Here is a 24,681-nt window from a genome sequence, read left to right as displayed (position 1 = left end):
TTGTGGCTCTGGTTGAGGCCACCTAGACCACACCACGTCCTGAGTTGCGGCTGAGGCAACCTGCACCACACCACGGCCTGTGCCGCTGGCTGAGGACAACTACACCACACACTTGGCCAGTGGCTCTGGCTGAGGCCAAGTACACCACACAAGGTATTGTGGCTCTGGTTGAGGCCATCTATTTCCCAACAGGGCCTGGGCTGCTGGCTGAGGCAATGTACACTACACCAGGGCCTGTGCTGCTGGTTAAATATAAATTGAGTCCTTGGGTTAGGGTTTTAGGCAAGCATGCAGTTACCGTTAACACTGTAGTTAAATTGGAGGGTTGTTCGTGTAACTTCAAGTACTGCCCACCTCACCACTTGATTCCATAAATTGACACTTTGTGCTGTGGCCAGCAGCTTACGGCCATACCACCCTGAGCACGCCTGATCTCGGAAGCTAAGCAGGGTTGGGCTTGGTTAGTACTCGGATGGTAGACTGCCTGGGAATACCAGGTGCTGTAAGCTTTACCTTTTCATGTCATTGAACTGCTTTTGATCCAGAGAAGGAGGGTGTTGAAAACCCAAAGCAGCTGCTCATTAATGAGGGCACATTAACGACATTCCTTTTGGCGCCAGCAATGTCTTGTGCTGCCGGGTGAGGCCATCCACAACACAACGGGGCATATGCTGCTAAGATAGGTCATCTAAATTACACCAGGGCCTGTGGTGCAGGCTGAGGCCAACACACCACACCAGGGCCTGTGGCTCTGGGTGAGGCCATCGACACCACACACCGGGCCTGCGTTGCAGCTGAGGCAACCTGCACCACACCAGGGCCTGTGCTGCTGGCTGAGGCCAACTACACCACACACTTGGCCAGTGGCTCTGCCTGAGGCCACCTTACACCACACCAGGGCCTGTGCTACTGTCTGAGGCCATATTCATCACACCAGGGCCTGTGCTGCTTGCTGAGGCCATCCACATCACAAGAGGAGCTGTGCTCCTTGCCGAGACCAACCACAACACACCAGGGTTTGTGGCTCTGGCTGAGGCAATCCACACCACACCAGGGTCTGTGCTTCTGGCTGATTCCATCTGCACCACACCAGGGCCTGTGGCTCTGGGTGAGGCCATCGACACCACACCAGGGGCCTGCTGCAGCTGAGGCAACCTGCACCACACCAGGGCCTGTGCTGCTGGCTGAGGCCAACCACACCACACACTTGGCCAGTGGCTCTGCCTGAGGCCACCTACACCACACCAGGGCCTGTGCTACTGTCTGAGGCCATATTCATCACACCAGGGCCTGTGCTGCTGGCTGAGGCCATCCATATCACAAGAGGACCTGTGCTCCTTGCCGAGACCAAATACACCACACCAGGGCCTGTTGCTCTGGGTGAGGCCATCGACACCACACACTTGGCCAGTGGCTCTGCCTGGAGGCCACCTACACCACACCAGGGCCTGTGCTACTGTCTGAGGCCATATTCATCACACTGTGTGCTGGGCCTGTGCTGCTGGCTGAGGCCATCCACATCACACCAGGACCTGTGATTCTGCTGAGGGACCTGTGCTGCTGGCTGACCATCAATTACACCACACCACACCAGGGTTTGTGGCTCTGGCTGAGGCCATCTACACCACACCAGGGTCTGTGCTTCTGGCTGGTTCCATCTGCACCACACCAGGGCCTGTGCTGCTGGCTGAGGCCAACCACACCACACACTTGGCCAGTGGCTCTGGCTGAGGCCACCCACACCACACCAGGTGCTGTGCTTCTGGCTGAGGCCACCACACCACACCAGGGCCTGTGCTACTGTCTGAGGCCATATTCATCACACCAGGGCCTGTGCTGCTGGCTGAGGCCATCCACATCACAAGAGGACCTGTGCTCCTTGCCGAGACCAACTACACCACACCAGGGTTTGTGGCTCTGGCTGAGGCAATCCACACCACACCAGGGTCTGTGCTTCTGGCTGGTTCCATCTGCACCACACCAGGGCCTGTGCTGATGGCTGAGGCCATCCGCACCACACCGGTCCTTCTGGCTGCTACATAGGTCATCTAAATTACTCCAGGACCTGTGATTCTGGCTGTGGACCTGTGCTGCTGGCTGAGGCACACTACACCACACCAGGGATTGTGGCTCTGGTTGAGGCCACCCAGACCACACCACGCCCTGAGTTGCGGCTGAGGCAACCTGCACCACACCACGGCCTGTGCCGCTGGCTGAGGACAACCACACCACACACTTGGCCAGTGGCTCTGGCTGAGGCCAACCACACCACACAAGGTATTGTGGCTCTGGTTGAGGCCATCTATTTCCCAACAGGGCCTGGGCTGCTGGCTGAGGCAATGTACACCACACCAGGGCCTGTGCTGCTGGTTAAATATAAATTGAGTCCTTGGGTTAGGGTATTAGGCAAGCATGCAGTTACCGTTAACACTATAGTTAAATTGGAGGGTTGTTCACAGAACTTCAAGTACTGCCCACCTCACCACTTGATTCCATAAATTGACACTTTGTGCTGTGGCCAGCAGCTTACGGCCATACCACCCTGAGCACGCCCGATCTCGCCTGATCTCGGAAGCTAAGCAGGGTTGGGCTTGGTTAGTACCGGATGGTAGACTGCCTGGGAATACCAGGTGCTGTAAGCTTTACCTTTTCATGTCATTGAACTGCTTTTGATCCAGAGAAGGAGGGTGTTGAAAACCCAAAGCAGCTGCTCATTAATGAGGGCACATTAACGACATTCCTTTTGGCGCTTTTCAGCAATGTCTTGTGCTGCCGGGTGAGGCCATCCACAACACAACGGGCATATGCTGCTAACATAGGTCATCTAAATTACACCAGGGCCTGTGGTGCAGGCTGAGGCCAAACACACCACACCAGGGCCTGTGGCTCTGGGTGAGGCCATCGACACCACACCGGGCCTGTGCTGCAGCTGAGGCAACCTGCACCACACCAGGGCCTGTGCTGCTGGCTGAGGCCAACCACACCACACACTTGGCCAGTGGCTCTGCCTGAGGCCACCTACACCACACCAGGTCCTGTGCTTCTGGCTGAGGCCACCCACCACACACACAGGGCCTGTGCTACTGTCTGAGGCCATATTCATCACACCAGGGCCTGTGCTGCTGGCTGAGGCCATCCACATCACAAGAGGACCTGTGCTCCTTGCCGAGACCAACTACACCACACCAGGGTTTGTGGCTCTGGCTGAGGCAATCCACACCACACCAGGGTCTGTGCTTCTGGCTGGTTCCATCTGCACCACACCAGGGCCTGTGCTGATGGCTGAGGCCATCCGCACCACACGGGTCCTTCTGGCTGCTACATAGGTCATCTAAATTACTCCAGGACCTGTGATTCTGGCTGTGGACCTGTGCTGCTGGCTGAGGCACACTACACCACACCAGGGATTGTGGCTCTGGTTGAGGCCACCTAGACCACACCACGCCCTGAGTTGCGGCTGAGGCAACCTGCACCACACCACGGCCTGTGCCGCTGGCTGAGGACAACTACACCACACACTTGGCCAGTGGCTCTGGCTGAGGCCAACTACACCACACAAGGTATTGTGGCTCTGGTTGAGGCCATCTATTTCCCAACAGGGCCTGGGCTGCTGGCTGAGGCAATGTACACACACACCAGGGCCTGTGCTGCTGGTTAAATATAAATTGAGTCCTTGGGTTAGGGTATTAGGCAAGCATGCTGCTACCGTTAACACTATAGTTAAATTGGAGGGTTGTTCGCGTAACTTCAAGTACTGCCCACCTCACCACTTGATTCCATAAATTGACACTTTGTGCTGTGGCCAGCAGCTTACGGCCATACCACCCTGAGCACGCCCGATCTCATCTGATCTCGGAAGCTAAGCAGGGTTGGGCTTGGTTAGTACCGGATGGTAGACTGCCTGGGAATGAATACCAGGTGCTGTAAGCTTTTACCTTTTCATGTCATTGAACTGCTTTTGATCCAGAGAAGGAGGGTGTTGAAAACCCAAAGCAGCTGCTCATTAATGAGGGCACATTAACGACATTCCTTTTGGCGCCAGCAATGTCTTGTGCTGCCGGGTGAGGCCATCCACAACACAACGGGCATATGCTGCTAACATAGGTCATCTAAATTACACACCAGGGCCTGTGGTGCAGGCTGAGGCCAAACACACCACACCAGGGCCTGTGGCTCTGGGTGAGGCCATCGACACCACAGGGGGCCTGTGGCTGCTGCTGAGGCAACCTGCACCACACCAGGGCCTGTGCTGCTGGCTGAGGCCATACACACCACACCAGGGCCTGTGCTGCTCTGCCTGAGGCCACCCACACCACACACCAGCTCCTGCTGCTCTGGCTGAGGCCAACTACACACACACCAGGGCCTGTGGCTCTGGCTGAGGCCACCCACACCACACCAGGGTCTGTGCTTCTGGCTGATTCCATCCACACCACACCAGGCCTGTGGCTCTGGCTGAGGCCACCCACACCACACCAGGGCCTGGCCAGCTGAGGCAACCCACACCACACCAGGGCCTGTGCTGCTGGCTGAGGCCAACCACACACACACCAGGGCCTGTGGCTCTGGCTGAGGCCACCCACACCACACCAGGGCCTGTGCTACTGTCTGAGGCCATATTCATCACACCAGGGCCTGTGCTGCTGGCTGAGGCCATCCACATCACAAGAGGACCTGTGCTCCTTGGCTGAGACCAACCACACCACACCAGGGCCTGTGCTCTGGCTGAGGCCACCACACCACACCAGGGCCTGTGCTTCTGGCTGGTTCCAACTGCACCACACCAGGGCCTGTGCTGCTGGCTGAGGCCAACCACACACACACTTGGCCAGTGGCTCTGCCTGAGGCCACCTACACCACACCAGGGCCTGTGCTTCTGTCTGAGGCCATATTCATCACACCAGGGCCTGTGCTGCTGGCTGAGGCCATCCACATCACACCAGGACCTGTGCTGCTGGCTGAGCACACTACACCACACCAGGATCTGTGCTTCTGGCTGAGGCCACCTGCACCACACCAGGCCCTGTGCTGCTGGCTGAGGCCAACTACACCACACACTTGGCCTGTGCCGCTGGCTGAGGACAACCACACCACACACTTGGCCAGTGGCTCTGGCTGAGGCCACCACACACACACTTGGCCTCTGCTACTGTCTGAGGCCATATTCATCACACCAGGGCCTGTGCTGCTGGCTGAGGCCATCCACATCACAAGAGGACCTGTGCTCCTTGCCGAGACCAACCACACCACACCAGGGTTTGTGGCTCTGGCTGAGGCATCCACACCACACCAGGGTCTGTGCTTCTGGCTGGTTCCATCTGCACCACACCAGGGCCTGTGCTGATGGCTGAGGCCATCCGCACCACACCGGGTCCTTCTGGCTGCTACATAGGTCATCTAAATTACTCCAGGACCTGTGATTCTGGCTGTGGACCTGTGCTGCTGGCTGAGGCACACTACACCACACCAGGGATTGTGGCTCTGGTTGAGGCCACCTAGACCACACCACGCCCTGAGTTGCGGCTGAGGCAACCTGCACCACACCACGGCCTGTGCCGCTGGCTGAGGACAACACACACCACACACTTGGCCAGTGGCTCTGGCTGAGGCCAACTACACCACACAAGGTATTGTGGCTCTGGTTGAGGCCATCTATTTCCCAACAGGGCCTGGGCTGCTGGCTGAGGCAATGTACACTACACCAGGGCCTGTGCTGCTGGTTAAATATAAATTGAGTCCTTGGGTTAGGGTATTAGGCAAGCATGCCGTTACTGTTAACACTATAGTTAAATTGGAGGGTTGTTCGCAGAACTTCAAGTACTGCCCACCTCACCACTTGATTCCATAAATTGACACTTTGTGCTGTGGCCAGCAGCTGATACGGCCATACCACCCTGAGCACGCCCGATCTCGCCTGATCTCGGAAGCTAAGCAGGGTTGGGCTTGGTTAGTACCGGATGGTAGACTGCCTGGGAATACCAGGTGCTGTAAGCTTTACCTTTTCATGTCATTGAACTGCTTTTGATCCAGAGAAGGAGGGTGTTGAAAACCCAAAGCAGCTGCTCATTAATGAGGGCACATTAACGACATTCCTTTTGGCGCCAGCAATGTCTTGTGCTGCCGGGTGAGGCCATCCACAACACAACGGGCATATGCTGCTAACATAGGTCATCTAAATTACACCAGGGCCTGTGGTGCAGGCTGAGGCCAAACACACCACACCAGGGCCTGTGGCTCTGGGTGAGGCCATCGACACCACACCGGGCCTGCGTTGCAGCTGAGGCAACCTGCACCACACCAGGGCCTGTGCTGCTGGCTGAGGCCAACCACACCACACACTTGGCCAGTGGCTCTGCCTGAGGCCACCTTACACCACACCAGGTCCTGTGCTTCTGGCTGAGGCCAGGGCCTGTCTCTACTGTCTGAGGCCATTCCACCAGGGCCTGTGCTGCTGGCAGGGCCTGCTGAGGCTGCTGGCTGAGGCCATCACACACACCACACACTCCTGGCCAGTGGCTCCACACCACACCAGGGCCTGTGGCTCTGGCTGAGGCACCTACACCACACCAGGGTCCTGTGCTTCTGGCTGGTTCCATCTGCACCACACCAGGGCCTGTGCTGATGGCTGAGGCCATCCGCACCACACCGGTCCTTCTGGCTGCTACATAGGTCATCTAAATTACTCCAGGACCTGTGATTCTGGCTGTGGACCTGTGCTGCTGGCTGAGGCACACCACACCACACCAGGGATTGTGGCTCTGGCTGAGGCCACATAGACACCACACACCACACGCCCTGAGTTGCGGCTGAGGCAACCTGCACCACACCACGGGCCTGTGCCGCTGGCTGAGGACAACCACACCACACACTTGGCCAGTGGCTCTGGCTGAGGCCAACTACACCACACACTTGGCCTCTGCTACTGTCTGAGGCCATATTCATCACACCAGGGCCTGTGCTGCTGGCTGAGGCCATCCACATCACAAGAGGACCTGTGCTCCTTGCCGAGACCAACTACACCACACCAGGGTTTGTGGCTCTGGCTGAGGCAATCCACACCACACCAGGGTCTGTGCTTCTGGCTGGTTCCATCTGCACCACACCAGGGCCTGTGCTGATGGCTGAGGCCATCCGCACCACACCGGTCCTTCTGGCTGCTACATAGGTCATCTAAATTACTCCAGGACCTGTGATTCTGGCTGTGGACCTGTGCTGCTGGCTGAGGCACACCACACCACACCAGGGATTGTGGCTCTGGTTGAGGCCACCTAGACCACACCACGCCCTGAGTTGCGGCTGAGGCAACCTGCACCACACCACGGCCTGTGCCGCTGGCTGAGGACAACTACACCACACACTTGGCCAGTGGCTCTGGCTGAGGCCAACCACACCACACAAGGTATTGTGGCTCTGGTTGAGGCCATCTATTTCCCAACAGGGCCTGGGCTGCTGGCTGAGGCAATGTACACTACACCAGGGCCTGTGCTGCTGGTTAAATATAAATTGAGTCCTTGGGTTAGGGGTATTAGGCAAGCATGCCGCTACCTTTAACACTATAGTTAAATTGGAGGGTTGTTCACAGAACTTCAAGTACTGCCCACCTCACCACTTGATTCCATAAATTGACACTTTGTGCTGTGGCCAGCAGCTTACGGCCATACCACCCTGAGCACGCCCGATCTCGCCTGATCTCGGAAGCTAAGCAGGGTTGGGCTTGGTTAGTACTCGGATGGTAGACTGCCTGGGAATACCAGGTGCTGTAAGCTTTACCTTTTCATGTCATTGAACTGCTTTTGATCCAGAGAAGGAGGGTGTTGAAAACCCAAAGCAGCTGCTCATTAATGAGGGCACATTAACGACATTCCTTTTGGCGCCAGCAATGTCTTGTGCTGCCGGGTGAGGCCATCCACAACACAACGGGCATATGCTGCTAACATAGGTCATCTAAATTACACCAGGGCCTGTGGTGCAGGCTGAGGCCAACACACCACACCAGGGCCTGTGGCTCTGGGTGAGGCCATCGACACCACACCGGGCCTGCTGCAGCTGAGGCAACCTGCACCACACCAGGGCCTGTGCTGCTGGCTGAGGCCAACTACACCACACACTTGGCCAGTGGCTCTGCCTGAGGCCACCTTACAAAACACCAGGTCCTGTGCTTCTGGCTGAGGCCACCAGGGCCTGTGCTGCTGGCTGAGGCCACCACACACACACACTTGGCCAGTGTGCTCTGCCTGAGGCCACCTTACACCACACCAGGTCCTGTGCTTCTGGCTGAGGCCACCACACCACACCAGGGCCTGTGCTGCTGTCTGAGGCCACCACACCACACATCACACCAGGGCCTGTGCTGCTGGCTGAGGCCATCCACATCACAAGAGGACCTGTGCACACCCTGGCGAGACCAACACACACCACCAGGGTTTGTGGCTCTGGCTGAGGCAATCCACACCACACCAGGGTCTGTGCTCTGGCTGGTTCCATCTGCACCACACCAGGGCCTGTGCTGATGGCTGAGGCCATCCGCACACACACCGGTCCTTCTGGCTGCTACATAGGTCATCTAAATTACTCCAGGACCTGTGATTCTGGCTGTGGACCTGTGCTGCTGGCTGAGGCACACCACACCACACCAGGGATTGTGGCCTGGCTGAGGCCACACAGAGACACACACCACGCCCTGAGTTGCGGCTGAGGCAACCTGCACCACACCACGGCCTGTGCTGGCTGAGGACAACCACACCACACACACTTGGCCAGTGGCTCTGCTGCTGAGGCCACCACACCACACCACACCAGGGCCTGGCTCTGGCTGAGGCCTCTATTTCACCACACAGGGCCTGTGCTGCTGGCTGAGGCCATCCACACCACACCAGGGCCTGTGCTCTGGCTGAGGCCAACTACACCACACCAGGGCCTGGCCAGTGGCTCTGGCTGAGGCCACCTACACCACACCAGGGCCTGTGCTGCTGGCTGAGGCCAACACACACCACACACTTGGCCAGTGGCCACACTGGCTGAGGCCACACCACACCACACACAGGGCCTGTGGCTCTGGCTGAGGCCACCACACCACACCAGGGCCTCTGCTACTGTCTGAGGCCATATTCATCACACCAGGGCCTGTGCTGCTGGCTGAGGCCATCCACATCACAAGAGGACCTGTGCTCCTTGCCGAGACCAACCACACCACACCAGGGTTTGTGGCTCTGGCTGAGGCATCCACACCACACCAGGGTCTGTGCTTCTGGCTGGTTCCATCTGCACCACACCAGGGCCTGTGCTGATGGCTGAGGCCATCCGCACCACACCGGTCCTTCTGGCTGCTACATAGGTCATCTAAATTACTCCAGGACCTGTGATTCTGGCTGTGGACCTGTGCTGCTGGCTGAGGCACACCACACCACACCAGGGATTGTGGCTCTGGTTGAGGCCACCCAGACCACACCACGCCCTGAGTTGCGGCTGAGGCAACCTGCACCACACCACGGCCTGTGCCGCTGGCTGAGGACAACTACACCACACACTTGGCCAGTGGCTCTGGCTGAGGCCAACTACACCACACAAGGTATTGTGGCTCTGGTTGAGGCCATCTATTTCCCAACAGGGCCTGGGCTGCTGGCTGAGGCAATGTACACTACACCAGGGCCTGTGCTGCTGGTTAAATATAAATTGAGTCCTTGGGTTAGGGTATTAGGCAAGCATGCCGTTACCTTTAACACTATAGTTAAATTGGAGGGTTGTTCACAGAACTTCAAGTACTGCCCACCTCACCACTTGATTCCATAAATTGACACTTTGTGCTGTGGCCAGCAGCTTACGGCCATACCACCCTGAGCACGCCCGATCTCATCTGATCTCGGAAGCTAAGCAGGGTTGGGCTTGGTTAGTACCGGATGGTAGACTGCCTGGGACCACCAGGTGCTGTAAGCTTTACCTTTTCATGTCATTGAACTGCTTTTGATCCAGAGAAGGAGGGTGTTGAAAACCCAAAGCAGCTGCTCATTAATGAGGGCACATTAACGACATTCCTTTTGGCGCTTTTCAGCAATGTCTTGTGCTGCCGGGTGAGGCCATCCACAACACAACGGGCATATGCTGCTAACATAGGTCATCTAAATTACACCAGGGCCTGTGGTGCAGGCTGAGGCCAAACACACCACACCAGGGCCTGTGGCTCTGGGTGAGGCCATCGACACCACACCGGGGCCATGCTGCAGCTGAGGCAACCTGCACCACACCAGGGCCTGTGCTGCTGGCTGAGGCCAACCACACCACACACTTGGCCAGTGGCTCTGCCTGAGGCCACCTTACAAAACACCAGGTCCTGTGCTTCTGGCTGAGGCCACCCACACCACACCAGGGCCTGTGCTGCTGGCTGAGGCCAACACACACCACACACTACACCATGGCCAGTGGCCTGTGGCTCTGCCTGAGGCCACCCACACCACACCAGGTCCTGTGCTTCTGGCTGAGGCCACCACACCACACCAGGGCCTGTGCTACTGTCTGAGGCCATATTCATCACACCAGGGCCTGTGCTGCTGGCTGAGGCCATCCACATCACAAGAGGACCTGTGCTCCTTGGCGAGACCAACCACACCACACCAGGGTTTGTGACTCTGGCTGAGGCATCCACACCACACCAGGGTCTGTGCTTCTGGCTGGTTCCATCTGCACCACACCAGGGCCTGTGCTGATGGCTGAGGCCATCCGCACCACACCGGTCCTTCTGGCTGCTACATAGGTCATCTAAATTACTCCAGGACCTGTGATTCTGGCTGTGGACCTGTGCTGCTGGCTGAGGCACACACCACACCACACCAGGGATTGTGGCTCTGGTTGAGGCCACATGAGACCACACCACGCCCTGAGTTGCGGCTGAGGCAACCTGCACCACACCACGGCCTGTGCCGCTGGCTGAGGACAACTACACCACACACTTGGCCAGTGGCTCTGGCTGAGGCCAACTACACACACACACTTGGCCTCTGCTACTGTCTGAGGCCATATTCATCACACCAGGGCCTGTGCTGCTGGCTGAGGCCATCCACATCACAAGAGGACCTGTGCTCCTTGCCGAGACCAACTACACCACACCAGGGTTTGTGGCTCTGGCTGAGGCAATCCACACCACACCAGGGTCTGTGCTTCTGGCTGGTTCCATCTGCACCACACCAGGGCCTGTGCTGATGGCTGAGGCCATCCGCACCACACCGGTCCTTCTGGCTGCTACATAGGTCATCTAAATTACTCCAGGACCTGTGATTCTGGCTGTGGACCTGTGCTGCTGGCTGAGGCACACCACACCACACCAGGGATTGTGGCTCTGGTTGAGGCCACCAGACCACACCACGCCCTGAGTTGCGGCTGAGGCAACCTGCACCACACCACGGCCTGTGCCGCTTGGGCTGAGGACAACTACACCACACACTTGGCCAGTGGCTCTGGCTGAGGCCAACTACACCACACAAGGTATTGTGGCTCTGGTTGAGGCCATCTATTTCCCAACAGGGCCTGGGCTGCTGGCTGAGGCAATGTACACTACACCAGGGCCTGTGCTGCTGGTTAAATATAAATTGAGTCCTTGGGTTAGGGTATTAGGCAAGCATGCCGTTACCTTTAACACTATAGTTAAATTGGAGGGTTGTTCACAGAACTTCAAGTACTGCCCACCTCACCACTTGATTCCATAAATTGACACTTTGTGCTGTGGCCAGCAGCTTACGGCCATACCACCCTGAGCACGCCCGATCTCGCCTGATCTCGGAAGCTAAGCAGGGTTGGGCTTGGTTAGTACCGGATGGTAGACTGCCTGGGAATACCAGGTGCTGTAAGCTTTACCTTTTCATGTCATTGAACTGCTTTTGATCCAGAGAAGGAGGGTGTTTGAAAACCCAAAGCAGCTCTCATTAATGAGGGCACATTAACCACATTCCTTTTGGCGCCAGCAATGTCTTGTGCTGCCGGGTGAGGCCATCCACAACACAACGGGCATATGCTGCTAACATAGGTCATCTAAATTACACCAGGGCCTGTGGTGCAGGCTGAGGCTGAAACACACCACACCAGGGCCTGTGGCTCTGGGTGAGGCCATCGACACCACACCGGGCCTGCTGTGCTGCAGCTGAGGCAACCTGCACCACACCAGGGCCTGTGCTGCTGGCTGAGGCCAACTACACCACACACTTGGCCAGTGGCTCTGCCTGAGGCCACCTTACACACACCACACCAGGTCCTGCCTGGGCCTGGCTGGCTGAGGACAACCACACCACACTTGGGTGGCCTGTGGCTCTGGCTGAGGCCAACCACACCACACCAGGGCCTGGCCTCTGCTACTGTCTGAGGCCATATTCATCACACCAGGGCCTGTGCTGCTGGCTGAGGCCATCCACATCACAAGAGGACCTGTGCTCCTTGCCGAGACCAACCAACCACACCACACCAGGGTTTGTGGCTCTGGCTGAGGCATCCACACCACACCAGGGTCTGTGCTTCTGGCTGGTTCCATCTGCACCACACCAGGGCCTGTGCTGATGGCTGAGGCCATCCGCACCACACCGGTCCTTCTGGCTGCTACATAGGTCATCTAAATTACAGGACCAGGACCTGTGATTCTGGCTGTGGACCTGTGCTGCTGGCTGAGGCACACTACACCACACCAGGGATTGTGGCTCTGGTTGAGGCCACCCAGACCACACCACGCCCTGAGTTGCGGCTGAGGCAACCTGCACCACACCACGGCCTGTGCCGCTGGCTGAGGACAACCACACCACACACTTGGCCAGTGGCTCTGGCTGAGGCCAACTACACCACACAAGGTATTGTGGCTCTGGTTGAGGCCATCTATTTCCCAACAGGGCCTGGGCTGCTGGCTGAGGCAATGTACACTACACCAGGGCCTGTGCTGCTGGTTAAATATAAATTGAGTCCCTTGGGTTGGGGTATTAGGCAAGCATGCCGTTACCTTTAACACTATAGTTAAATTGGAGGGTTGTTCACAGAACTTCAAGTACTGCCCACCTCACCACTTGATTCCATAAATTGACACTTTGTGCTGTGGCCAGCAGCTTACGGCCATACCACCCTGAGCACGCCCGATCTCATCTGATCTCGGAAGCTAAGCAGGGTTGGGCTTGGTTAGTACTCGGATGGTAGACTGCCTGGGAATACCAGGTGCTGTAAGCTTTACCTTTTCATGTCATTGAACTGCTTTTGATCCAGAGAAGGAGGGTGTTGAAAACCCAAAGCAGCTGCTCATTAATGAGGGCACATTAACGACATTCCTTTTGGCGCTTTTCAGCAATGTCTTGTGCTGCCGGGTGAGGCCATCCACAACACAACGGGCATATGCTGCTAACATAGGTCATCTAAATTACACCAGGGCCTGTGGTGCAGGCTGAGGCCAAACACACCACACCAGGGCCTGTGGCCTGGGTGAGGCCATCGACACCACACCGGGCCTGCGTTGCAGCTGAGGCAACCTGCACCACACCAGGGCCTGTGCTGCTGGCTGAGGCCAACTACACCACACACTTGGCCAGTGGCTCTGCCTGAGGCCACCTACAAAACACCAGGTCCTGTGCCTGGCTGAGGCCACCACACCACACCAGGGGTGCCTGCTGAGGCTGGCTGAGGCCACCCTACACCACACCTTGGCCTGTGCTCTGGCTGAGGCCACACACACAGTGGCTCTGCCTGAGGCCACCCCACACCACACCAGGTCCTGTGCTTCTGGCTGAGGCCACCTACACCACACCAGGGCCTGTGCTACTGTCTGAGGCCATATTCATCACACCAGGGTGCTACTGGGCCTGTGCTGCTGGCTGAGGCCATCCACACACAAGAGGACCTGTGCTCCTTGGCGAGACCAACCACACCACACCAGGGTTTGTGACTCTGGCTGAGGGCCACCACACCACACCAGGGTCTGTGCTTCTGGCTGGTTCCATCTGCACCACACCAGGGCCTGTGCTGATGGCTGAGGCCATCCGCACCACACCGGTCCTTCTGGCTGCTACATAGGTCATCTAAATTACCCAGGACCTGTGATTCTGGCTGTGGACCTGTGCTGCTGGCTGAGGCACACTACACCACACCAGGGATTGTGGCTCTGGTTGAGGCCACATAGACGACACCACGCCCTGAGTTGCGGCTGAGGCAACCTGCACCACACCACGGCCTGTGCCGCTGGCTGAGGACAACCACACCACACACTTGGCCAGTGGCTCTGGCTGAGGCCAACCACACCACACACTTGGCCTCTGCTACTGTCTGAGGCCATATTCATCACACCAGGGCCTGTGCTGCTGGCTGAGGCCATCCACATCACAAGAGGACCTGTGCTCCTTGCCGAGACCAACCACACCACACCAGGGTTTGTGGCTCTGGCTGAGGCAATCCACACCACACCAGGGTCTGTGCTTCTGGCTGGTTCCATCTGCACCACACCAGGGCCTGTGCTGATGGCTGAGGCCATCCGCACCACACCGGTCCTTCTGGCTGCTACATAGGTCATCTAAATTACTCCAGGACCTGTGATTCTGGCTGTGGACCTGTGCTGCTGGCTGAGGCACACTACACCACACCAGGGATTGTGGCTCTGGTTGAGGCCACCAGACCACACCACGCCCTGAGTTGCGGCTGAGGCAACCTGCACCACACCACGGCCTGTGCCGCTGGCTGAGGACAACTACACCACACACTTGGCCAGTGGCTCTGGCTGAGGCCAACTACACCACACAAGGTATTGTGGCTCTGGTTGAGGCCATCTATTTCCCAACAGGGCCTGGGCTGCTGGCTGAGGCAATGTACACTACACCAGGGCCTGTGCTGCTGGTTAAATATAAATTGAGTCCTTGGGTTAGGGTATTAGGCAAGCATGCCGCTACCTTTAACACTATAGTTAAATTGGAGGGTTGTTCGCGTAACTTCAAGTACTGCCCACCTCCTCACCAACTTGATTCCATAAATTGACACTTTGTGGTGGGGCCAGCAGCTTACGGCCATACCACCCTGAGCACGCCCGATCTCGCCTGATCTCGGAAGCTAAGCAGGGTTGGGCTTGGTTAGTACCGGATGGTAGACTGCCTGGGAATACCAGGTGCTGTAAGCTTTACCTTTTCATGTCATTGAACTGCTTTTGATCCAGAGAAGGAGGGTGTTGAAAACCCAAAGCAGCTGCTCATTAATGAGGGCACATTAACGACATTCCTTTTGGCGCTTTTCAGCAATGTCTTGTGCTGCCGGGTGAGGCCATCCACAACACAACGGGCATATGCTGCTAACATAGGTCATCTAAATTACACCAGGGCCTGTGGTGCAGGCTGAGGCCAAACACACCACACCAGGGCCTGTGGCTCTGGGTGAGGCCATCGACACCACACCGGGGCTCATGCTGCAGCTGAGGCAACCTGCACCACACCAGGGCCTGTGCTGCTGGCTGAGGCCAACCACACCACACACTTGGCCAGTGGCTCTGCCTGAGGCCACCTTACAAAACACCAGGTCCTGTGCTTCTGGCTGAGGCCACCCACACCACACCAGGGCCCTGTGCTGCTGGCTGAGGCCACACACACACACACTTGGCCAGTGGCTCTGCCTGAGGCCACACACACTTGGCCAGTCCTGCTCTGGCTGAGGCCAACCACACCACACCAGGGCCTGTGCTACTGTCTGAGGCCATATTCATCACACCAGGGCCTGTGCTGCTGGCTGAGGCCATCCACATCACAAGAGGACCTGTGCTCCTTGGCGAGACCAACCACACCACACCAGGGTTTGTGACTCTGGCTGAGGCATCACACCACACCAGGGTCTGTGCTTCTGGCTGGTTCCATCTGCACCACACCAGGGCCTGTGCTGATGGCTGAGGCCATCCGCACCACACCGGTCCTTCTGGCTGCTACATAGGTCATCTAAATTACTCCAGGACCTGTGATTCTGGCTGTGGACCTGTGCTGCTGGCTGAGGCACACTACACCACACCAGGGATTGTGGCTCTGGTTGAGGCCACATAGACGACACCACGCCCTGAGTTGCGGCTGAGGCAACCTGCACCACACCACGGCCTGTGCCGCTGGCTGAGGACAACCACACCACACACTTGGCCAGTGGCTCTGGCTGAGGCCAACTACACACACACTTGGCCTCTGCTACTGTCTGAGGCCATATTCATCACACCAGGGCCTGTGCTGCTGGCTGAGGCCATCCACATCACAAGAGGACCTGTGCTCCTTGCCGAGACCAACCACACCACACCAGGGTTTGTGGCTCTGGCTGAGGCATCCACACCACACCAGGGTCTGTGCTTCTGGCTGGTTCCATCTGCACCACACCAGGGCCTGTGCTGATGGCTGAGGCCATCCGCACCACACCGGTCCTTCTGGCTGCTACATAGGTCATCTAAATTACTCCAGGACCTGTGATTCTGGCTGTGGACCTGTGCTGCTGGCTGAGGCACACCACACCACACCAGGGATTGTGGCTCTGGTTGAGGGCCACCCAGACCACACCACGCCCTGAGTTGCGGCTGAGGCAACCTGCACCACACCACGGCCTGTGCCGCTGGCTGAGGACAACACACACACACACTTGGCCAGTGGCTCTGGCTGAGGCCAACCACACACCACACAAGGTATTGTGGCTCTGGTTGAGGCCATCTATTTCCCAACAGGGCCTGGGCTGCTGGCTGAGGCAATGTACACTACACCAGGGCCTGTGCTGCTGGTTAAATATAAATTGAGTCCTTGGGTTAGGGTATTAGGCAAGCATGCCGCTACCTTTAACACTATAGTTAAATTGGAGGGTTGTTCACGTAACTTCAAGTACTGCCCACCTCACCACTTGATTCCATAAATTGACACTTTTGTGTGGGGCCAGCAGCTTACGGCCATACCACCCTGAGCACGCCCGATCTCGCCTGATCTCGGAAGCTAAGCAGGGTTGGGCTTGGTTAGTACCGGATGGTAGACTGCCTGGGAATACCAGGTGCTGTAAGCTTTACCTTTTCATGTCATTGAACTGCTTTTGATCCAGAGAAGGAGGGTGTTGAAAACCCAAAGCACCTGCTCATTAATGAGGGCACATTAACGACATTCCTTTTGGCGCTTTTCAGCAATGTCTTGTGCTGCCGGGTGAGGCCATCCACAACACAACGGGCATATGCTGCTAACATAGGTCATCTAAATTACACCAGGGCCTGTGGTGCAGGCTGAGGCCAAACACACCACACCAGGGCCTGTGGCTCTGGGTGAGGCCATCGACACCACACCGGGCCTGTGTTGCAGCTGAGGCAACCTGCACCACACCAGGGCCTGTGCTGCTGGCTGAGGCCAACACACCACACACTTGGCCAGTGGCTCTGCCTGAGGCCACCTTACAAAACACCAGGTCCTGTGCTTCTGGCTGAGGCCACCCACACCACACCACGGCCTGTGCTGCTGGCTGAGGACAACCACACCACACACTTGGCCAGTGGCTCTGGCTGAGGCCAACCACACCACACACTTGGCCTCTGCTACTGTCTGAGGCCATATTCATCACACCAGGGCCTGTGCTGCTGGCTGAGGCCATCCACATCACAAGAGGACCTGTGCTCCTTGCCGAGACCAACCACACCACACCAGGGTTTGTGGCTCTGGCTGAGGCAATCCACACCACACCAGGGTCTGTGCTTCTGGCTGGTTCCATCTGCACCACACCAGGGCCTGTGCTGATGGCTGAGGCCATCCGCACACACACCGGTCCTTCTGGCTGCTACATAGGTCATCTAAATTACTCCAGGACCTGTGATTCTGGCTGTGGACCTGTGCTGCTGGCTGAGGCACACCACACCACACCAGGGATTGTGGCTCTGGTTGAGGCCACCCAGACCACACCACGCCCTGAGTTGCGGCTGAGGCAACCTGCACCACACCACGGCCTGTGCCGCTGGCTGAGGACAACTACACCACACACTTGGCCAGTGGCTCTGGCTGAGGCCAACACACACCACACAAGGTATTGTGGCTCTGGTTGAGGCCATCTATTTCCCAACAGGGCCTGGGCTGCTGGCTGAGGCAATGTACACTACACCAGGGCCTGTGCTGCTGGTTAAATATAAATTGAGTCCTTGGGTTAGGGTATTAGGCAAGCATGCCGTTACCTTTAACACTATAGTTAAATTGGAGGGTTGTTCACAGAACTTCAAGTACTGCCCACCTCACCACTTGATTCCATAAATTGACACTTTGTGCTGTGGCCAGCAGCTTACGGCCATACCACCCTGAGCACGCCCGATCTCATCTGATCTCGGAAGCTAAGCAGGGTTGGGCTTGGTTAGTACCGGATGGTAGACTGCCTGGGAATACCAGGTGCTGTAAGCTTTACCTTTTCATGTCATTGAACTGCTTTTGATCCAGAGAAGGAGGGTGTTGAAAAACCCAAAGCAGCTGCTCATTAATGAGGGCACATTAACGACATTCCTTTTGGCGCTTTTCAGCAATGTCTTGTGCTGCCGGGTGAGGCCATCCACAACACAACGGGGCATATGCTGCTAACATAGGTCATCTAAATTACACCAGGGCCTGTGGTGCAGGCTGAGGCCAAATACACCACACCAGGGCCTGTGGCTCTGGGTGAGGCCATCGACACCACACCACACTGCGTTGCAGCTGGCAACCTGCACCACACCAGGGCTGTGCTGAGGCCACCTGCACCACACACAGGGCCAGTGGCTGCCTGAGGGCTGAGGCCAACCACACCACACACTTGGCCAGTGCTGGCTGCCTGAGGCTGAGGCCCTACAAAACACCAGGTCCTGTGCTTCTGGCTGAGGCCACCTACACCACACCAGGGCCTGTGCTGCTGGCTGAGGCCAACTACACCACACACTTGGCCAGTGGCTCTGCCTGAGGCCACCTTACACCACACCAGGTCCTGTGCTTCTGGCTGGTTCCATCTGCACCACACCAGGGCCTGTGCTGCTGGCTGAGGCCATCCGCACCACACCGGTCCTTCTGGTCCTGCTACATAGGTCATCTAAATTACCCAGGACCTGTGATTCTGGCTGTGGACCTGTGCTGCTGGCTGAGGCACACCACACCACACCAGGGATTGTGGCTCTGGTTGAGGCCACACAGACACACCACGCCCTGAGTTGCGGCTGAAGCAACCTGCACCACACCACGGCCTGTGCCGCTGGCTGAGGACAACCACACACACACTTGGCCAGTGGCTGAGGCTGGCTGAGGCCTGGCCTACACACACACACACACACTGGCCTCTGCTACTGTCTGAGGCCATATTCATCACACCAGGGCCTGTGCTGCTGGCTGAGGCCATCCACATCACAAGAGGACCTGTGCTCCTTGCCGAGACCAACCACACCACACCAGGGTTTGTGGCTCTGGCTGAGGCAATCCACACCACACCAGGGTCTGTGCTTCTGGCTGGTTCCATCTGCACCACACCAGGGCCTGTGCTGATGGCTGAGGCCATCCGCACCACACCGGTCCTTCTGGCTGCTACATAGGTCACATAGGTCATCTAAATACTTACTCCAGGACCTGTGATTCTGGCTGTGGACCTGTGCTGCTGGCTGAGGCACACTACACCACACCAGGGATTGTGGCTCTGGTTGAGGCCACCCAGACCACACCACGCCCTGAGTTGCGGCTGAGGCAACCTGCACCACACCACGGCCTGTGCCGCTGGCTGAGGACAACTACACCACACACTTGGCCAGTGGCTCTGGCTGAGGCCAACCACACCACACAAGGTATTGTGGCTCTGGTTGAGGCCATCTATTTCCCAACAGGGCCTGGGCTGCTGCTGGCTGAGGCAATGTACACTACACCAGGGCCTGTGCTGCTGGTTAAATATAAATTGAGTCCTTGGGTTAGGGTATTAGGCAAGCATGCTGCTACCTTTAACACTATAGTTAAATTGGAGGGTTGTTCACAGAACTTCAAGTACTGCCCACCTCACCACTTGATTCCATAAATTGACACTTTGTGCTGGGGCCAGCAGCTTACGGCCATACCACCCTGAGCACGCCCGATCTCGCCTGATCTCGGAAGCTAAGCAGGGTTGGGCTTGGTTAGTACCGGATGGTAGACTGCCTGGGAATACCAGGTGCTGTAAGCTTTACCTTTTCATGTCATTGAACTGCTTTTGATCCAGAGAAGGAGGGTGTTGAAAACCCAAAGCAGCTGCTCATTAATGAGGGCACATTAACGACATTCCTTTTGGCGCTTTTCAGCAATGTCTTGTGCTGCCGGGTGAGGCCATCCACAACACAACGGGCATATGCTGCTAACATAGGTCATCTAAATTACACCAGGGCCTGTGGTGCAGGCTGAGGCCAACACACCACACCAGGGCCTGTGGCTCTGGGTGAGGCCATCGACACCACACCGGGGCCTGCGTTGCAGCTGAGGCAACCTGCACCACACCAGGGCCTGTGCTGCTGGCTGAGGCCAACCACACCACACACTTGGCCAGTGGCTCTGCCTGAGGCCACCTTACAAAACACCAGGTCCTGTGCTTCTGGCTGAGGGCCACCCACACCAGGCCACCAGGGCCTGTGCTGCTGGCTGAGGCCACTTGGCCAGTGGCCTGCCTGAGGCCACCACACACACCAGGGCCTGTGGCTCTGCCTGAGGCCACCTTACACCACACCAGGTCCTGTGCTTCTGGCTGAGGCCACCCACACCACACCAGGGCCTGTTCTACTGTCTGAGGCCACATTCATCACACCAGGGCCTGTGCTGCTGGCTGAGGCCATCCACATCACAAGAGGACCTGTGCTCCTTGGCGAGACCAACCACACCACACCAGGGTTTGTGACTCTGGCTGAGGCAACCACACCACACCAGGGTCTGTGCTTCTGGCTGGTTCCATCTGCACCACACCAGGGCCTGTGCTGATGGCTGAGGCCATCCGCACACACACCGGTCCTTCTGGCTGCTACATAGGTCATCTAAATTACTCCAGGACCTGTGATTCTGGCTGTGGACCTGTGCTGCTGGCTGAGGCACACCACACCACACCAGGGATTGTGGCTCTGGTTTGAGGCCACATAGACCACACCACGCCCTGAGTTGCGGCTGAGGCAACCTGCACCACACCACGGCCTGTGCCGCTGGCTGAGGACAACCACACCACACACTTGGCCAGTGGCTCTGGCTGAGGCCAACTACACACACACACTTGGCCTCTGCTACTGTCTGAGGCCATATTCATCACACCAGGGCCTGTGCTGCTGGCTGAGGCCATCCACATCACAAGAGGACCTGTGCTCCTTGCCGAGACCAACCACACCACACCAGGGTTTGTGGCTCTGGCTGAGGCAATCCACACCACACCAGGGTCTGTGCTTCTGGCTGGTTCCATCTGCACCACACCAGGGCCTGTGCTGATGGCTGAGGCCATCCGCACCACACCGGTCCTTCTGGCTGCTACATAGGTCATCTAAATTACTCCAGGACCTGTGATTCTGGCTGTGGACCTGTGCTGCTGGCTGAGGCACACACACCACACCAGGGATTGTGGCTCTGGTTGAGGCCACCTAGACCACACCACGCCCTGAGTTGCGGCTGAGGCAACCTGCACCACACCACGGCCTGTGCCGCTGGCTGAGGACAACTACACCACACACTTGGCCAGTGGCTCTGGCTGAGGCCAACCACACCACACAAGGTATTGTGGCTCTGGTTGAGGCCATCTATTTCCCAACAGGGCCTGGGCTGCTGGCTGAGGCAATGTACACTACACCAGGGCCTGTGCTGCTGGTTAAATATAAATTGAGTCCTTGGGTTAGGGGTATTAGGCAAGCATGCCGCTACCTTTAACACTATAGTTAAATTGGAGGGTTGTTCACAGAACTTCAAGTACTGCCCACCTCACCACTTGATTCCATAAATTGACACTTTGTGGTGGGGCCAGCAGCTTACGGCCATACCACCCTGAGCACGCCCGATCTCGTCTGATCTCGGAAGCTAAGCAGGGTTGGGCTTGGTTAGTACTCGGATGGTAGACTGCCTGGGAATACCAGGTGCTGTAAGCTTTACCTTTTCATGTCATTGAACTGCTTTTGATCCAGAGAAGGAGGGTGTTGAAAACCCAAAGCAGCTGCTCATTAATGAGGGCACATTAACGACATTCCTTTTGGCGCTTTTCAGCAATGTCTTGTGCTGCCGGGTGAGGCCATCCACAACACAACGGGGCATATGCTGCTAACATAGGTCATCTAAATTACACCAGGGCCTGTGGTGCAGGCTGAGGGCCAACACACCACACCAGGGCCTGTGGCTCTGGGTGAGGCCATCGACACCACACGGGCCTGTGCTGCAGCTGAGGCAACCTGCACCACACCAGGGCCTGTGCTGCTGGCTGAGGCCAACTACACCACACACTTGGCCAGTGGCTCTGCCTGAGGCCACCTTACAAAACACCAGGTCCTGTGCTTCTGGCTGAGGCCACCTACACCACACCAGGGCTGCTGCTGGCTGAGGTGCTGCTGGCTGAGGCCAACTACACCACACACTTGGCCAGTGGCTCTGCCTGAGGCCACCTTACACCACACCAGGTCCTGTGCTTCTGGCTGGTTCCATCTGCACCACACCAGGGCCTGTGCTGATGGCTGAGGCCATCCGCACCACACCGGTCCTTCTGGCTGCTACATAGGTCATCTAAATTACTCCAGGACCTGTGATTCTGGCTGTGGACCTGTGCTGCTGGCTGAGGCACACTACACCACACCAGGGATTGTGGCTCTGGTTGAGGCCACATAGACGACACCACGTCCTGAGTTGCGGCTGAGCAACCTGCACCACACCACGGCCTGTGCCGCTGGCTGAGGAGGACAACACACCACACACTTGGCCAGTGGCTCTGGCTGAGGCCAACCACACACACACACTTGGCCTCTGCTACTGTCTGAGGCCATATTCATCACACCAGGGCCTGTGCTGCTGGCTGAGGCCATCCACATCACAAGAGGACCTGTGCTCCTTGCCGAGACCAACCACACCACACCAGGGTTTGTGGCTCTGGCTGAGGCAATCCACACCACACCAGGGTCTGTGCTTCTGGCTGGTTCCATCTGCACCACACCAGGGCCTGTGCTGATGGCTGAGGCCATCATCACCACACACCGGTCCTTCTGGCTGCTACATAGGTCATCTAAATTACTCCAGGACCTGTGATTCTGGCTGTGGACCTGTGCTGCTGGCTGAGGCACACCACACCACACCAGGGATTGTGGCTCTGGTTGAGGCCACCAGACCACACCACGCCCTGAGTTGCGGCTGAGGCAACCTGCACCACACCACGGCCTGTGCCGCTGGCTGAGGACAACTACACCACACACTTGGCCAGTGGCTCTGGCTGAGGCCAACTACACCACACAAGGTATTGTGGCTCTGGTTGAGGCCATCTATTTCCCAACAGGGCCTGGGCTGCTGGCTGAGGCAATGTACACTACACCAGGGCCTGTGCTGCTGGTTAAATATAAATTGAGTCCTTGGGTTAGGGTATTAGGCAAGCATGCCGCTACCTTTAACACTATAGTTAAATTGGAGGGTTGTTCGCGTAACTTCAAGTACTGCCCACCTCACCACTTGATTCCATAAATTGACACTTTTTGTGCTGGGGCCAGCAGCTTACGGCCATACCACCCTGAGCACGCCCGATCTCGCCTGATCTCGGAAGCTAAGCAGGGTTGGGCTTGGTTAGTACTCGGATGGTAGACTGCCTGGGAATACCAGGTGCTGTAAGCTTTACCTTTTCATGTCATTGAACTGCTTTTGATCCAGAGAAGGAGGGTGTTGAAAACCCAAAGCAGCTGCTCATTAATGAGGGCACATTAACGACATTCCTTTTGGCGCTTTTCAGCAATGTCTTGTGCTGCCGGGTGAGGCCATCCACAACACAACGGGCATATGCTGCTAACATAGGTCATCTAAATTACACCAGGGCCTGTGGTGCAGGCTGAGGCCAAATACACCACACCAGGGCCTGTGGCTCTGGGTGAGGCCATCGACACCACACCGGGCCTGCGTTGCAGCTGAGGCAACCTGCACCACACCAGGGCCTGTGCTGCTGGCTGAGGCCAACTACACCACACACTTGGCCAGTGGCTCTGCCTGAGGCCACCTTACAAAACACCCTACTGAGGCCACCTACAAACACCAGGTCCTGTGCTTCTGGCTGAGGCCACCCACACCACACCAGGGCCTGTGCTGCTGGCTGAGGCCAACCACACACACACCAGGGCCAGTGGCTCTGCCTGAGGCCACCTACACCACACCAGGTCCTGTGCTTCTGGCTGAGGCCACACCACACCACACCAGGGCCTGTTCTACTGTCTGAGGCCATATTCATCACACCAGGGCCTGTGCTGCTGGCTGAGGCCATCCACATCACAAGAGGACCTGTGCTCCTTGGCGAGACCAACCACACCACACCAGGGTTTGTGACTCTGGCTGAGGCAATCCACACCACACCAGGGTCTGTGCTTCTGGCTGGTTCCATCTGCACCACACCAGGGCCTGTGCTGATGGCTGAGGCCATCCGCACCACACCGGTCCTTCTGGCTGCTACATAGGTCATCTAAATTACTCCAGGACCTGTGATTCTGGCTGTGGACCTGTGCTGCTGGCTGAGGCACACTACACCACACCAGGGATTGTGGCTCTG

At 57.3% G+C, this 24,681-nt stretch overlaps 10 non-coding genes and 4 pseudogenes across 10 annotated transcripts; all 14 read left to right on the top strand.

Annotated features, from left to right (window-relative positions):
* Positions 1-400: 400 nt before the first annotated feature.
* Positions 401-509, top strand: LOC120436979 (annotated as a pseudogene).
* A 2,015-nt stretch (positions 510-2,524) lies between these two features.
* LOC120436964 lies at positions 2,525-2,642 on the top strand. Its single transcript, XR_005610714.1, has one exon. It is a non-coding gene; the product is annotated as a 5S ribosomal RNA (ribosomal RNA).
* A 1,166-nt stretch (positions 2,643-3,808) lies between these two features.
* LOC120436975 lies at positions 3,809-3,930 on the top strand (annotated as a pseudogene).
* A 1,946-nt stretch (positions 3,931-5,876) lies between these two features.
* On the top strand, positions 5,877-5,994 carry LOC120436978 (annotated as a pseudogene).
* Positions 5,995-7,647: 1,653 nt separating this feature from the next.
* LOC120436944 lies at positions 7,648-7,766 on the top strand. The gene has a single exon (XR_005610692.1). It is a non-coding gene; the product is annotated as a 5S ribosomal RNA (ribosomal RNA).
* A 2,049-nt stretch (positions 7,767-9,815) lies between these two features.
* Positions 9,816-9,933, top strand: LOC120436968 (annotated as a pseudogene).
* A 1,789-nt stretch (positions 9,934-11,722) lies between these two features.
* On the top strand, positions 11,723-11,840 carry LOC120436963. Its single transcript, XR_005610713.1, has one exon. It is a non-coding gene; the product is annotated as a 5S ribosomal RNA (ribosomal RNA).
* Positions 11,841-13,069: 1,229 nt separating this feature from the next.
* Positions 13,070-13,188, top strand: LOC120437021. The gene has a single exon (XR_005610761.1). It is a non-coding gene; the product is annotated as a 5S ribosomal RNA (ribosomal RNA).
* A 1,809-nt stretch (positions 13,189-14,997) lies between these two features.
* On the top strand, positions 14,998-15,115 carry LOC120436961. Its single transcript, XR_005610711.1, has one exon. It is a non-coding gene; the product is annotated as a 5S ribosomal RNA (ribosomal RNA).
* A 1,768-nt stretch (positions 15,116-16,883) lies between these two features.
* LOC120436960 lies at positions 16,884-17,001 on the top strand. The gene has a single exon (XR_005610710.1). It is a non-coding gene; the product is annotated as a 5S ribosomal RNA (ribosomal RNA).
* Positions 17,002-18,247: 1,246 nt separating this feature from the next.
* LOC120436941 lies at positions 18,248-18,365 on the top strand. Its single transcript, XR_005610689.1, has one exon. It is a non-coding gene; the product is annotated as a 5S ribosomal RNA (ribosomal RNA).
* Positions 18,366-20,009: 1,644 nt separating this feature from the next.
* Positions 20,010-20,127, top strand: LOC120436959. The gene has a single exon (XR_005610708.1). It is a non-coding gene; the product is annotated as a 5S ribosomal RNA (ribosomal RNA).
* A 1,802-nt stretch (positions 20,128-21,929) lies between these two features.
* On the top strand, positions 21,930-22,048 carry LOC120437017. The gene has a single exon (XR_005610756.1). It is a non-coding gene; the product is annotated as a 5S ribosomal RNA (ribosomal RNA).
* A 1,595-nt stretch (positions 22,049-23,643) lies between these two features.
* LOC120436943 lies at positions 23,644-23,762 on the top strand. The gene has a single exon (XR_005610691.1). It is a non-coding gene; the product is annotated as a 5S ribosomal RNA (ribosomal RNA).
* The last annotated feature ends 919 nt before the right edge of the window (positions 23,763-24,681 follow it).

Source organism: Oreochromis aureus, unplaced genomic scaffold, assembly GCF_013358895.1.
Source record: "Oreochromis aureus strain Israel breed Guangdong unplaced genomic scaffold, ZZ_aureus HiC_scaffold_368, whole genome shotgun sequence".
Lineage (NCBI taxonomy): Eukaryota > Metazoa > Chordata > Actinopteri > Cichliformes > Cichlidae > Oreochromis > Oreochromis aureus.
This window is presented reverse-complemented; position numbering and strand designations above follow the sequence as displayed.